Source organism: Orcinus orca, chromosome 20, assembly GCF_937001465.1.
Source record: "Orcinus orca chromosome 20, mOrcOrc1.1, whole genome shotgun sequence".
In the NCBI taxonomy this organism is placed as follows: Eukaryota; Metazoa; Chordata; class Mammalia; order Artiodactyla; family Delphinidae; genus Orcinus; species Orcinus orca.
In genome coordinates this window covers 57,272,416-57,285,625 of record NC_064578.1, presented here as the reverse complement: position 1 = coordinate 57,285,625, position 13,210 = coordinate 57,272,416, and the positions used below count along the sequence as shown (strand labels likewise).

General features: G+C 47.2%; 1 long non-coding RNA gene and 1 pseudogene across 18 annotated transcripts in view; one reads left to right on the top strand and one right to left on the bottom strand.

Annotated features, from left to right (window-relative positions):
- Positions 1-3,198, bottom strand: part of LOC117197939 (uncharacterized) — a 31,424-nt gene extending 28,226 nt beyond the window's left edge. For 11 of the 18 annotated variants that reach the window (XR_007474269.1, XR_007474257.1, XR_007474260.1 and 8 more), the window contains exons 1-4: positions 2,598-3,197; positions 2,185-2,275; positions 1,459-1,628; positions 90-394 (exon numbers count right to left, since the gene is read on the bottom strand). This is a non-coding gene — a long non-coding RNA (uncharacterized LOC117197939). Of the gene's footprint in view, positions 1-89; positions 395-1,458; positions 1,629-2,184; positions 2,276-2,597 lie in introns of all 18 variants that reach the window. The other 7 variants (XR_007474261.1, XR_007474265.1, XR_007474263.1 and 4 more) reach the window with 4 other exon arrangements.
- Positions 3,199-3,304: 106 nt separating this feature from the next.
- Positions 3,305-12,763, top strand: LOC101286664 (zinc finger protein 548-like; annotated as a pseudogene).
- The last annotated feature ends 447 nt before the right edge of the window (positions 12,764-13,210 follow it).

The window sequence follows — 13,210 nt, the reverse complement described above, 5'->3', positions numbered from 1 at the left end:
TGCCCCTACCCTCCACTCACTCCCCACAACCATAATCCTATCACATGTAACAGACTTGCAGTTCCCTGAATATTTCAGCTCAGTCTCACCTCCAGTTGTCTGGACATTCTGGATCCTGTGCCCACGACATCCTTCCACATCTTACTCCATCAGTTGTTGGAAACGGGAACAGCTCCATATAATCTGGGACTGAGTTCAAGACCCTAGGCCTTGGTGAAACCACAGGGACTTCAGACCCAAGGAAGGGAGGATGGGTGAACAATCTCAGGCCACCAGCATTCTTTATATGAGAGTGGCAGAACCATCAGGGTGATAACTGGGGTGGATGAAGGTCTGGCACATCCTCCATTCACCTGTACAGGTCCATAAGTATTTCTGCAAATGCCATGGGAACCTGTGGGAAGAGGGAGGCCATGAGAAATGGGCAACCATGTTAGGATTCTACAGGCTGGGCTAGACTATCACCTCTGGCCTGCCCTGGAGCAAAATGGTCTCAGCCTGATGGTCTATGCTGTTTCTCTGACCTCAGTGTCACTATTATCAGCTGTGTGACTCTTCTTTAATGACTGAACCTCCCTGAGCCTCAATTCCTTTACTGTAAAATAGGGATAACAATGGTTTCTACCTCATAAGGCTGACAGTAGTATTAAACATAAGAGGACACACTACCTATCAGCTGTAACTATACATAAGATTCACAATTTTTCATGTTTTCAGTTCAAATGAAGGGACTGGGTTTTCAAAATGTGGGTTTGCATTGTTTCTGCTTTTTTTAAAAAAGTAGTTTTATTGGAGTATATTTGCTTTACAGTGTTGTGTTAGTTTCTGCTGTACAGCAAAGTGAATCAGTTATACGTATACATATATCCTCTCTTTTTTAGATTTCCTTCCCGTTTAGGTCACACAGAGCATTGAGTAGAGCTCCCTGTGCTATACAGTAGGCTCTCATCAGTTATCTACTTTATACATAGAGTATATATATGTCAATCCCAATCTCCCAACTCATCCCACCCCTCCTGTTTCTGCTTTTTAAGGTTTTCAGAAAATGAGATATATAACATTCCACTAAATTTGCTAACACCTAAAGTATTACCAATACTACAGGTAAATTAAATTTCAAGCAGTTTTTTATAAAGTGTTCCTATGTTTAATCTATTGAATGTCATCATTTCTAACTGCCCCTCTACATGTACATATTTAGAAGGATACTGGTTAACAGATGTTTTGATCAGTAAGTATGTTTCATACATTTTAAATTTAATGAGTTGTAGGGAGAGTCTGAACAGGCAGGTCAGGTACTTTTCCTTTTTGCAAACAAGACTGTTTCCTGTTTGCAAAGGATCCACTCAAGTGCACTGCAGGAGTCCCTTGACTATAGAGCTCTCATTCCTCTTGCCCTGAGTGGTGGAAGAGGTGTGTCAGAAGTGTGCTTGTCTGGAACCAATCTGCTCCACAAACCTGGCTATTTCTTTGTTCCACAGGGATTCTCCTCTAGGAGAAGAGCTGACCTGCAGGGCTCATTCTACACGACCTTACACCTTCATCTCCATCCAGGCCGGCAATTCATCACATCCAGCTATCCTTTTCTACAGACACAGGCCAGAGTAACTCCTATGCCAGATATGCTCCTTTATGGAGAGAACATCAGGGACGATGAACCCCCTAATGCCCCAAACTCAAAGTCTCAGCTCTCCTGACACTCACTACAGGGCCCATCAGAAATAACAACCTTAAAAATCTCCCTCCTCGGGCTTCCCTGGTGGCGCAGTGGTTGAGAAACCGCCTGCTAATGCAGGGGACACGGGTTCGAGCCCTGGTCTGGGAGGATCCCACATGCCGTGGAGCAACTAGGCCCGTGAGCCACAACTACTGAGCCTGTGCGTCTGAAGCCTGTGATCCGCAACAAGAGAGGCCGCGATAGTGAGAGGCCCGAGCACCGCGATGAAGAGTGGCCCCAGCTTGCCACAACTAGAGAAAGCCCTCGCACAGAAACGAAGACCCAACACAGAAAAAATAAATTAATTAATTAATAAACTCCTACCCCCAACATCTTCTTAAAAAAAAAAAATCTCTCTCCTCAATCTGATCCCCAGGCCATGCCCTGGTTCAGTCCACACCCTCCACTCGTTTGACGGCTTCAGTCCAGCCCTCTTCCCCCGCATCCAGACCTTCATGTCCACATACCTATGTGCCGTCTCCACCTTGAGGTATCTTAGGGTCACACATCCACAATTTAACTCATTATCTTCTGAAACCTGATCCTTGTGGTTGCTTCCTGCCAAAAACGCAAAAACAAAACAAAAACAAAAAAAACCTTGAGATGGTCCTTCACTCCCTACTTCTGCTCACAGCTATACATGGCACATCAGAAAGTCCTGTAGGCTCTATTAATGAAATCTATGCAGAATCTCATCCCATCTCCCATGTCGCGCTACCTTCCTGGGCCAGCCCGCCATAATTCTCCTGGGGTCTATCGCGGTGGTCTCCTCAGCAGTCTCCCTGCCTCCATTCGCATCCTATTCTCCCAATTTTTAACTTCTAATTCTGGACACGGTTCTCCCATCCCCATTCCCTTCACAACGTTCCACGGATTGCACCTGCTCAGGTTGCCGTTTCAGGTGAGGTAACTCCTCCCCCTCTGTCCACGACAAAAGCGACCCCAGGTTTCCCCAATGCTGCCGACTCCGTAGCACCTGCAAGCCGTGCACAGGGGGCCCCCCGAGGGAACTCTCTCCCTCACCCCAGTCCACGGGCTGAAAGGGGACCCCCTCCCAAGGCCGCCCTCTGTTCTGGACTCTGGGGCTGACTGTCAGGGAACCGAGCGGGCGCCCCTCCGTCCGTATTTAGGACTCGGAGGCGGCAGTCGGGCCGGGTGGGGGCCCGGGAGACGCAGCACCCACCTGAGCGGGCCTCATTGGCGCAGCCTCGGTCACCGGGGTCACCGGTCGGTGGGAAGAACGGAGCCGGAAGAGGCGGCGGGCGGGGCGGGAACGAGGGCACTGCCGTCAACTACGGGCTCGGGGGGGCCTCACAGCCGCCTCTGGGCACCGGGGCCAACGCCTCTCCTCGCCTGTTCCATTCTCTTCGGTCCCGACTCAGGACTCACTGCCCTGAAAAAGGTGAAAAAACACGGAAACCGGACCCCACATGAAGCCTATGGAAGTCCCGCCCCCGAATGCGTGCAGAGGAAAACGTTCGTCTGCTGAGCCTTCATTAGCTCGGTGACTGGCGGCGGCGGCGGTAACTGGGCCAATGAAAGCTTAGAGGAGGGACTGATGGTTGCGTGCGCATCATCTGGGGCGGGACTTCCGGAGTTCCTTCCTGTCTTTGGGGGGTCTCTCTGGACGTTTAGGAGTTCCGGGCTTAAACGCCGCTTGGCGGGCATGGAGGTGACCGAGTGAAAAAGCAGGTGGAGAGGCTTAGGGATGGGCCCAGCTGAGGTGGGTGATGTGTCTCCCAGGGCCCCACCCGGTGGTGCGCCCGTTCAATTCCCTGCCGGTCAGCCCCAGCGCCCAGAACAGAAGGCGGCCTTGGGAGGGGTCCCCTTTCAGCCCGTGGACTGGGGTGAGGGAGAGAGTTCCCTCGGGGGGGGGTGGTCCCCGGTGCACGGCTTGCAGGTGCTACGGAGTCGGCAGCATTGGGGACACCTGGAGTCTCTTGTGTCGTGGACAGAGGGGGAGGAGTTGTCTCACCTGAAACGGCAACCTGAGCAGGTGGAATCCATGGAAGGTTGTGAAGGGAATGGGGATGGGAGAACCGTATCCAGAGTTAGAAGTTAAAAATTGGGAGAACGGGATGAGAATGGAGGCAGGGAGACTGCTGAGGAGACCACCGCGATAGACCCCAGGAGAATTATGGCAGGGGCTGGGCCAGGAAGGTAGTGCGACATTGGGAGATGGAATGAGATTCTGGAAAAATCTCAAACTTGGAGGAAACGGGATTTCCTGTTGCATAAAATACGGTTGTAAGAAAAAGTAGGGAATGAAGTACCATCCAAGTTTTTTGCCTGAACATCTGATAGTGGGGAGATGAGGAAGTCAGCGCGAGGAGCAGGTTCAGGGGGAAGATCATGAGTTGTATTTGGACATGTTGATCCTGACATGTATCAAGATGGAGATGTCACCAAATGGAGATACCATATGTGGAGGTGAACATATAGTCTGAAAGCAGAGGAAGGGGACAGGGTTGGAAATATCAAAGGCATGGAGGGTGTGGATTGGACCAGGGCATGACCTGGGGATCAGATTGAGGAGGGAGTCTTAAGAGTGTTACTTGAGATGGGCTCTGTGGTGAGGGAGGGGAGGGCTGAGAGTTGGAGGGCAGGGCATGAGGGCTGGTGCTGGCATCCCTGATGCTCCCTCCAGAAAAGAGCAGACCTGACATAGGAGGGATTCTGGGATATGTCTGTAGAAAGGGAGGCCTGGATGGAGTAAGGAGCTTTCCTTCTGTAGAGCCTGAAGTGTGTGCTGGTGCGGATTCTCCACTTGCAGGCTCTGCCAACCCTCAGGGCCACTCAGCCAGGCTAATGCAGCCAGTGGGTCCCAGACAAGGGCACTGCCAACTCACCTCCACCTCTCAAGGCAAGAGGGATGATCAACTGCTTCGGTCAAGGGTCCCCAACAAGCTCTGTTTTGAGGATTATTTAGTGATAGGCCTGGTGCTGAATGGACTAATAGCTGACCTGCCTGCCCAGCCCCTCCCCATGACTCATTAACTTAAGAATGTATGAAAACTAATTTAAACACTAATTAATCAACATTCCTCTAAATACATACAGGCAATTAGAAATGAGCCTGTTCACTCAGTTAAATTTATGCAAACACTTTTTAAATGGCTTGGCATTGATTTACCTCTAGGTATTTGCTTACAATGCAAAGTTCTATATATGACATCCTCTGAAATCTTAAAAAGCAGTAAAAATGAAGACCCTAAGTTTCAAAACTCTGCTGCTTCACTTGCACTGAAAATATGTACAAAACTATTGATCCTATGTACAATCATAGCTGATACATGGTATGTCCTCCTTACATTAGATCCCTATGAGTTTGGAAGCATTCTTATCTTCATAAACATTTTCTTTTCCCTGAGGCTCAGGGAGGCTTAGTCCTTCTCCAGTGTCACTGAGCTAGTAAGAGGCAGTACTGTTTTCTGAAGAACTGACCATAGACTGTCAGGCTGAGATCCCGTTATACCAGGGCAGGGCAAGGCTGGGGTGGTTGTCCAGCTCAGCTGTAGGGTCCTACAATGCTACCCATTTCTCAAGGCTTCCTTCTTCCTCAGGGTCCCACGGCAGTGGCAGAAATGGTTATGGACCCTGTACAGGTGAGTGGAGGGGTCCTACCTTTCACCCATCCCAATTGTCACCCTGATGTTTTTTTCACTCTGATATATATGCCCTCAGGGAATGGTAGCTCCCAAGACTTCTATCCATTCTCCCTCTCTCGCATCTATAGATCATGTGCTTTCACCAGGCCCAGGATCCTATATTTAGTACCAGGTTACATGGAACAGTTCCATTTCTGACAACTGATGGGGTAAGGTGTGGCAGAGAGTCCTGACTACAGGATGCAGAATATTCAGACAGTTGCATGTGAGACTTAGCTGGGAAGGTCAGGGAACTGCATGTCTCTGTTATATCTAGTGGAAATGGGGAGCTGAGTGAGAATTACACAGGTATGAGGCCTTTAATGATAGCCTGAAGTCCTGAGCCTCTACTGAGGAAGGTGGGTGGTAGGGAAAGTTTGAATCAGAGGAGAAAGGTGCTATGACCTAGCCTAACAGGCTTCCTCTGGCTGCAAATTGGAAGAAAGATTAGGCTGGGGGTACGGATGAGTGAAGGCAGGAATATTTGGAGGGGGGATTTCCTGCAGCAATCCAGATGAGTGTTGGTGGTGTTACACAAGAATGCTAGTTGTTGAGATAGAGGATCGGTTGGTTTCTGGATGTATTTTGAACTAGAGCTGCCCATGTTTTATGTAATGGAGAGTGAGGGACTCAAGAAAGTGGGCTGATAGGAAGAATTGGGGATGACTTCAGGTTTCTGGGCTTGTTAGGAAGGATGGATGCCTCATCAACTAAAATGGGCAAAGTCAGCTTTAGGAGGAATTTGCAGGTGGAATAAGGAGAGTCCGTTTTTGTCCACGTCACAAATGTTCCAGAGACTCCCAAGGGGAGGTGTTGAGTGGGCACTTTTACACAGAGGGCTGGAGTTCAGAGGACGGATTCAGGATGGAGACAGCCACAACATAGTGGCCCGTGTGTGGACTACGATGAAGCCAAAGGTAAGATTTAGGCGGCATCATTTCTAGTTTATGGTGGTGATGCCATTAGAGGACAAGGAGTGAGAATGAAGGGCCTCAGGACTAAGTCTGTGGGTTGGGTACCTGGCTGGTGGTGATGCGCATCACAAAGACAGATGAGGGAGCAGAGTGTCCTTGTCTGTGCATGACAGCGGGATGTAGGCGTGAGAGTCTTCTGAGGCCAGAGCGAACATGAGATGGATGTTGAGGGAGGAAATGGGATCAGCTAGGAGAGTCGCTAGACTTAGGGTGCAGTCACAGTGTGGGTGGGGAGGTCGGTGTACCTGGGCTTCATGTGAGGAGAGAAGGTGCTGACTGCTTATGGGACAGTTCGTGCAACACGGAAGAGGGAGAGGGCTAAGGGGACATGAGGTCTCACATAAAAAGGGTGGCTGGGGAGGAAGGAAAAAACAGGGCCAGGTGGTGAGACCTTCTAAGAAGGGCTTGCGGCAGGCCCTGGCCCCAGGGGACTTTGGTGTTCAGGGGCAGAACTGGGCTGAGATGAATGCTGGATGCATTTCCATTCACTGCCTGGATTCCATGTGCAGAGTGCCCTATAAGGAGGTGAAGGAAGTGCCTATGGTGTGGGCTGGGGCTGTCTGTGGAACTGTCACTGTGGAAGGGTTAGAGTCATGAGGAAGGTGCAGTCCAACGAGTGAGATGCAGGTAAGGAGGAGTGTGATTGGTTGGCCCTGGGCCCTGGCACTGGGTGCTTGAGGACAGGGACGAGTCTGAATGTGTCTGAGGGTCAACACCTGGGGAACCCCAGGGAAACTGTGTGGCAGGAGAGGGGTAGGGCCATGCATGCAGTTCCACACCTTAGGTGGTGGTTTTCTGCTCCCTCTCCCATGTGTTTTATGCTGTGTGCCGGACACAGTGATCAATGGTAATAAGGAGAGAGCAGGCACTGGTGCCACTGGGACCTGGTATATATTCCATGGTGGGACGTGTGGGAGGAGGATGAGCAGGGATGGATGTGTAGGGGGAGGGCTGAAGGTCCTGGAAAGGGAAGTGCATCAGTGATTGCACCCACAGGATTTTAACTAGTGGAGACGAGTGAGTCGTGATACAGAGAGGCCAATGACATTAAAAGACAGTTTTATTACTTATATTTCCCAAGAGGAGGAGGTACACTATGTAACAGAGCTACCTCTAGAAGCACCAGATTCGGTCAGGAGGCGTGAGCACAAGCTAAGGGACACCAAAGGTCAGAGCCTTTATTAGACTTTTGAGGGAAATGCAGGGAGGATTGGATGAAAAGTTTATGGGTGACTAGTTTGTATAATTCTGTGTACCTGGGGTATGGGAACTGTCCCCAGCTGTCTGTTACCTGGCCCTGGGCTGCTTTAGGGCAGGGGAAATACTGACCTGGTTCGTGAGAGTTAGTTAAGGAGTTGGTTGAGAGTATGGGCTCTGGATTGCAAGGGAGATGTAAACAAATTTGGGCATTAGTTTAGCCCTGTAATTAATGGATGGCAAATAGATAAATACAGAATCCACAAAAATATAGTTAAAACAAGAAGCTGTCCATGAACCAAACTCTTCCAATTTTGGCAGGACCGTGTGGTCTTTGAGGACGTGGCTGTGTATTTCTCCCAGGAGGAGTGGGGCCTCCTTGATGAAGCTCAGAGACACTTGTACCATGCTGTGATGACGGAGAACTTTGCACTTGTGACCTCCCTAGGTAAGGTCCACAAGCTCAGCCAGTTCCCTGAGCTGTGCTCTGTTCTTTCCCTTTTCCCAGGGGGCAGCTCTGTACTCCCCACACTGAGACCACGGGTACTGCTTCCTTTCCTGGTTTCCTGGCATATGTGTTGTTGGTGCCGGGGCTGGACTGTGTGTACAGTGTCATTTTTCTCCGCAGGGAGCCCCATCTCTTCTACTCTGAGTCCTTCCAAGATAGAGCTCAGGAGTCAGAAATCTAGATTTTGTCTGAGATCCCTTCAGACTTGGCCTGTTCTTGGTTGGGTCCTCAGTCTAGATGCTTGGACTCTTGTTGTGCCAGGCTTAACCCATTCCTCTTGCTGACATTTCTTAGGGCCTCCTGTGCCAGGAATTTTAGCACCAACCTAGTTACTAATTTGGGGAACCACTGATTGTCACTAGTCTCTCCTGTGAAGTTCTTATAATTTTAGAAAGCTGGAAGCCCTGCGTTGGATCTCTATCTACGTGTGCTGGCCCCTTCTTTTTCTGTCTTTCATGTAGGACTAGCCTCTTTCAGGTGCTATATCAATGCTCACCTGGAACAATGGGGAGGACTCGGGGTATCTGCTAGTGTGGCCATCACTACATCAATGACAGGAGACACTCAGAAGTACTTGGGCTTGGTGTGAGGTCCTGAGAAAGGTCACATGTCAGAGCTGGGAACCTGTCCTGTGTTCACCATTGATTGATGTTTGGACCAGTGCCACACCTCATTTCTTACTTTTCATTTTTATTTCTTCTGTCACACTCCAGCCACACTTTTGTGACTCTCACATGTGACTTGTCACATGTTGTTTCATTGCTCCCTTTGCAGTGTTCAACATTTCACCTATATGTAAGATGTTGTGAGGTCTGCATGTATCCTTAAATAGTCCTTGAACTTTAGCATTTCTTTTGTATCAAGTATTTCTAGGTCTGGGTACAACCTTTGACACAGTGCTCACCTGTCACCAGTAGCCATGGCCATGTTGACTTGGAGGCCTGTCTCTCCTCCCTGCTCTGGTCTGAATGTTTGTGTCCCCACCACGTTCTGTATGTTGAAAACGTCATGCCTAAGGTGACAGTATTAGGAGATGGGGCCTTTGGGGTGATTAGGTCATGCGGGAAAAGCCCTCATGAATGAGATTTGTGCCCTTATAAAAGGGACCCCACAGAGCTTCCTAGCTCCTTCCACCACGTGAGGACACTATGAGAAGTCTGTGACGCAGGAGAGTGCAGACTGATCTATGGGTTCCAGTCTCCAGAAGTGTGAGAAATAAATTTCTGTTCTTTATAAGCCAGCCAGTCTGTGGTATTTTGTCATAGCAAAATAGGACTGAGACAGTAACTTTTCCTTCAGTCCTTACCTACTGTCAGGGCTCTCTCATGGGAGCTATGCAGGTCCATCTCTGCACAGCAGACCTTCCTCTCTCTGGCTCTAGCCTTCGGTGTGTCATTTCTGATGGGGCTGCCCCTCCTACCAAAATCATCATGGACTTCACCAGCATTTCTCTGCTTACAGGTTGTTGGCATGGAGTCCAGGATGAGGAGACACCTTCTGAGCAAGATGTTTCTGTAGGAGTGTCACCGGTCAGGACTCCAAAGCCAGATCCATCCTCCAGGAAGGCCCAGCCCTGTGAGATATATGGCCCACTCTTGAAAGACTTTTTGCAGCTGCTTGAGCATGACAGAATGTTCTCTGATCCCAGACTATACTTTGGTGGGGCAAACCTTTTCCACACCAGAAGGAGCAGATTACAGACAAACTTTCCAGAAGGGGTGAGGGGCAGCCTTCTTTTCTGACCAACAGCAGCGTTCACATGGCAGAGAGGACCTTGACATGCAACAGAGACAGAAAGGACTTCTCAGGCAGCGCAGGCCTTCTGCAGCAGCCGGCCCCTCACAGTGTGGGGAAGCCACACAGGGACACTGAGTGCAGGGAGGCCTTTGGTAGTGGACAGAGTGATTACAGGTGTACTCAGTGTGGGAGAGCCTTCAGCTGAGAAAAGATGCTTGTTGAGCACCAGAAAATCCACACTGGATTAAGGCTTTATGAGTGCAGCAAATGCGGGGAATTCTTCAAGTACAATGCTAACTTCATAAAACATCAGAGAATTCACAATGGAGAAAGCCCTTATGAGTGCAGAGAATGTGGAAAATTCTTTAGATATAACTACAGACTGGTAAGACATGAGAGAATTCACACTGGAGAAAGGCCATATGAGTGCAGTGAATGTGGGAAATCTTTCATGTACAGCTCAACATTCATTAGACATCAGCGAGGTCACATTGCAGGAAGGCCTTATAAGTGCAGTGAATGTGGGAAATTCTTTCAGTATAACTCCACACTCATTAAACATCAGAGAGTTCACATTGGAGAAAGGCTTTATTTATAAGTGCAGTGAATGTGGAAAATTCTTTAGGTACAACTCTGCATTCATTAAACATCAGAGAGTCTACAGTGGAGAAAGGCCTTATGGGTGCAGTGAATGTGGGAAATTCTTTAGGTACACCTCCACACTCACTAGACATCAAAGAATTCATACTGTAGAAAGGCCTTATGAGTGCAGTGAATGTGGGGAATTCTTTAACTACAAGTCCAAGCTTATTAAACATTGGCAAAATCACACTGGAGAAAGGTCTTACGAGTGCAGTGAATGTGGGAAAGGCTTCAGGTACCACTGTAGACTCATTAGACATAAGACAGTTCACAGTGGAGAGAGGCCTTATGAGTGCAGCGAATGTGGGAAAGCCTTTAGCCATAAGAATGTACTTCTTCAGCATCAGAAAACCCATACTGGAGAAAGGCCTTATGAGTGCAGAAAATGCAGAAGGCCTTCATTAGGAAGTCCTACCTCATACATCACCAGAAAATCCACAGTGAAAACGATATGAGTGCCCTTAATGTGGCGAACTCTTTAGATACAACTCCAACCTCATTCAGCAGAGAATTCACAGTGGTCAAAAACTTATGAGTTCAGAGAATATGGTAAATTCTTTAGGTACTACTCCAAACTCCTTACACTGGAGGAGCACCTTATGAGTTGATGTTGGAATGGGCCTTATGAGTACAGAAAATATGGGAAATTGGTACAGCTCCCCACTCATTAGACATCAAGAGTTCACATTGGAGGAAGGCCTTCTGAGTGCAGTGAATGTGGATAAGTCTTTAGGTGAAACATCAGGCCCATTGCACATCACAGATTTCACAATGCAGAAAAACCTTGTAAGTACAGTGAATATGGGCATATGTTCAGCCAAAATTTCTACCTCATTCACCAAAAATTTCACAACAGGGGGAGTGTTGCAAATGGGGAAAGACTTCAGCAAAATATCTGCTGTAATCTATCCTTAATAGTATCCTAATACAGTATTTTTTTTTTTTTTACATTTTTGATTGTGGCAAAATACATGTAACAAAGTTTACCCTCTACGTTTTTGTTTTTGTTTTTGTTTTTGCGGTACACGGGCCTCTCACTGTTGCGGCCTCTCCCGTTGCGGAGCACAGGCTCCGGACGTGCAGGCTCAGCGGCCATGGCTCACGGGCCCAGCCACTCCGCAGCATGTGAGATCTTCCCGGACCAGGGCACGAACCCGTGTCCCCTGCATCAGCAGGCAGACTCTCAACCACTGCACCACCAGGGAAGCCCTACCCTCTACCTTTTTAATTGCACAGTTTAGTGTGTTTAAAAATTCAAGTATTTGTGCAACTAATCTCCAGAATTCTTTTTATCTTGCAAAAATGAAACTCTATACCCATTAAACAACATCTCTTCCTATGCCCTCTCTATTGGACCTGTCTCTATGAATTTGATTACTCTGGATAATTTATATAAGTGTAATCATACATTTTTCATCTCTTTGTAACTGGCTTATTTAGCTTAGCATAACTTCCCCATGTTGAAGCATTTGTCAGCATTTCCTTCTGTTTTGAGAAGGAATCAGAATTGACCCACCCAAGACATGGGGAAGGGTGCTGATGGAGTCAATACTACCTTGCCAGATATGATTTTTGTAGAGGAAGAGATTTAGATTTTCTTAATCCCTTTATTGTTGTACTGACATACAATAAACGGCATTTATTAAAAATGTAAGATGTATTTTCACATGTGTGCATAATGGGACCATCACCAAAGTCATGATAATGAACATGTCTGTCGTAGAGTTTCCATTGGCCCCGTTGTATTCTCTCTGTCAGCCCTAGCCAACCTGCCATCTCTAGGGAGACATTATAGTTTTTTTTCTTTTTTCTTTTTTTTTTTTTGGCTGTGCCACACATCTTGCGGGATCTTGTTCCCTGACCAGGGATTGAACCCGGGCCCTCAGCAGGGAAAGTGTGGAGTCCTAACCCCTGGACCTCCAGGGAATTCCCAGTATAGTTTTTATTTTCTAGAATTTTATATAAATGGAATCCTATAGTTACTCTTGTATGGCTGCTTTCACTAAGTGTATAAATATATATTTAGTGTTATCCCTTTTGTGTGCACAAAAGCATGGCATCATATAAGAATAAACAAGCCTCTGTTATGTAGTAAAGCTGTGTGTTCTGACAGGCACTTTGAGAAAAAGTTGTTTAAAGTGGGAAAGTGAAGTTTAAGTAAATTTAAATTCAATTTCATAGGAAATTAATATCTTTAAAAATTTTGAACCATGTGCCTTGTAAACAAGCTTCCACCGACACATCTTTCTAGATTTTTCTTATTTGACTTCTTTTTTCTTGTAGTGTCTTTCAGCTATGTCTTTGTGTCATAAAAGTTCTTAGTGCATTTTTAAATCATTAATCATTTTGTTGTGGTTGTGGTAAAATACACATAAAATTTATCTACCATCTTTAAATGTTCAGTGATGTATCTTGGCAGGAGATGGCATGTGATAATTCACTGTCCTTTAGAGCTAGGCTTCAGATTTTGAAAGAAATCTTAGTAATAAATATCATTTCAATAAAAGTGTTGTTTGCTAGGTTGGAACGCGATCACTGATTATCAAGGCAGGAAAGTTACCTGTCTCCAATTCTTCCTCATGCCCTGTCTGGGGTCTTTTCTTGCATATTCAATATCATGAAACAGCCTCTAAAATTTCAGTCTATCTGACAGTCAACAAGACAGCTGACAACTATGTGTGGACATAGAATGTCATGATATAGTGTGTCTGTTTCGGTGTGTAGATTTGGGAACTTGCTGTAGTTCATAGAGTCTGAAATTACAGGTCCCTAATCTTTGTGGGCTTTT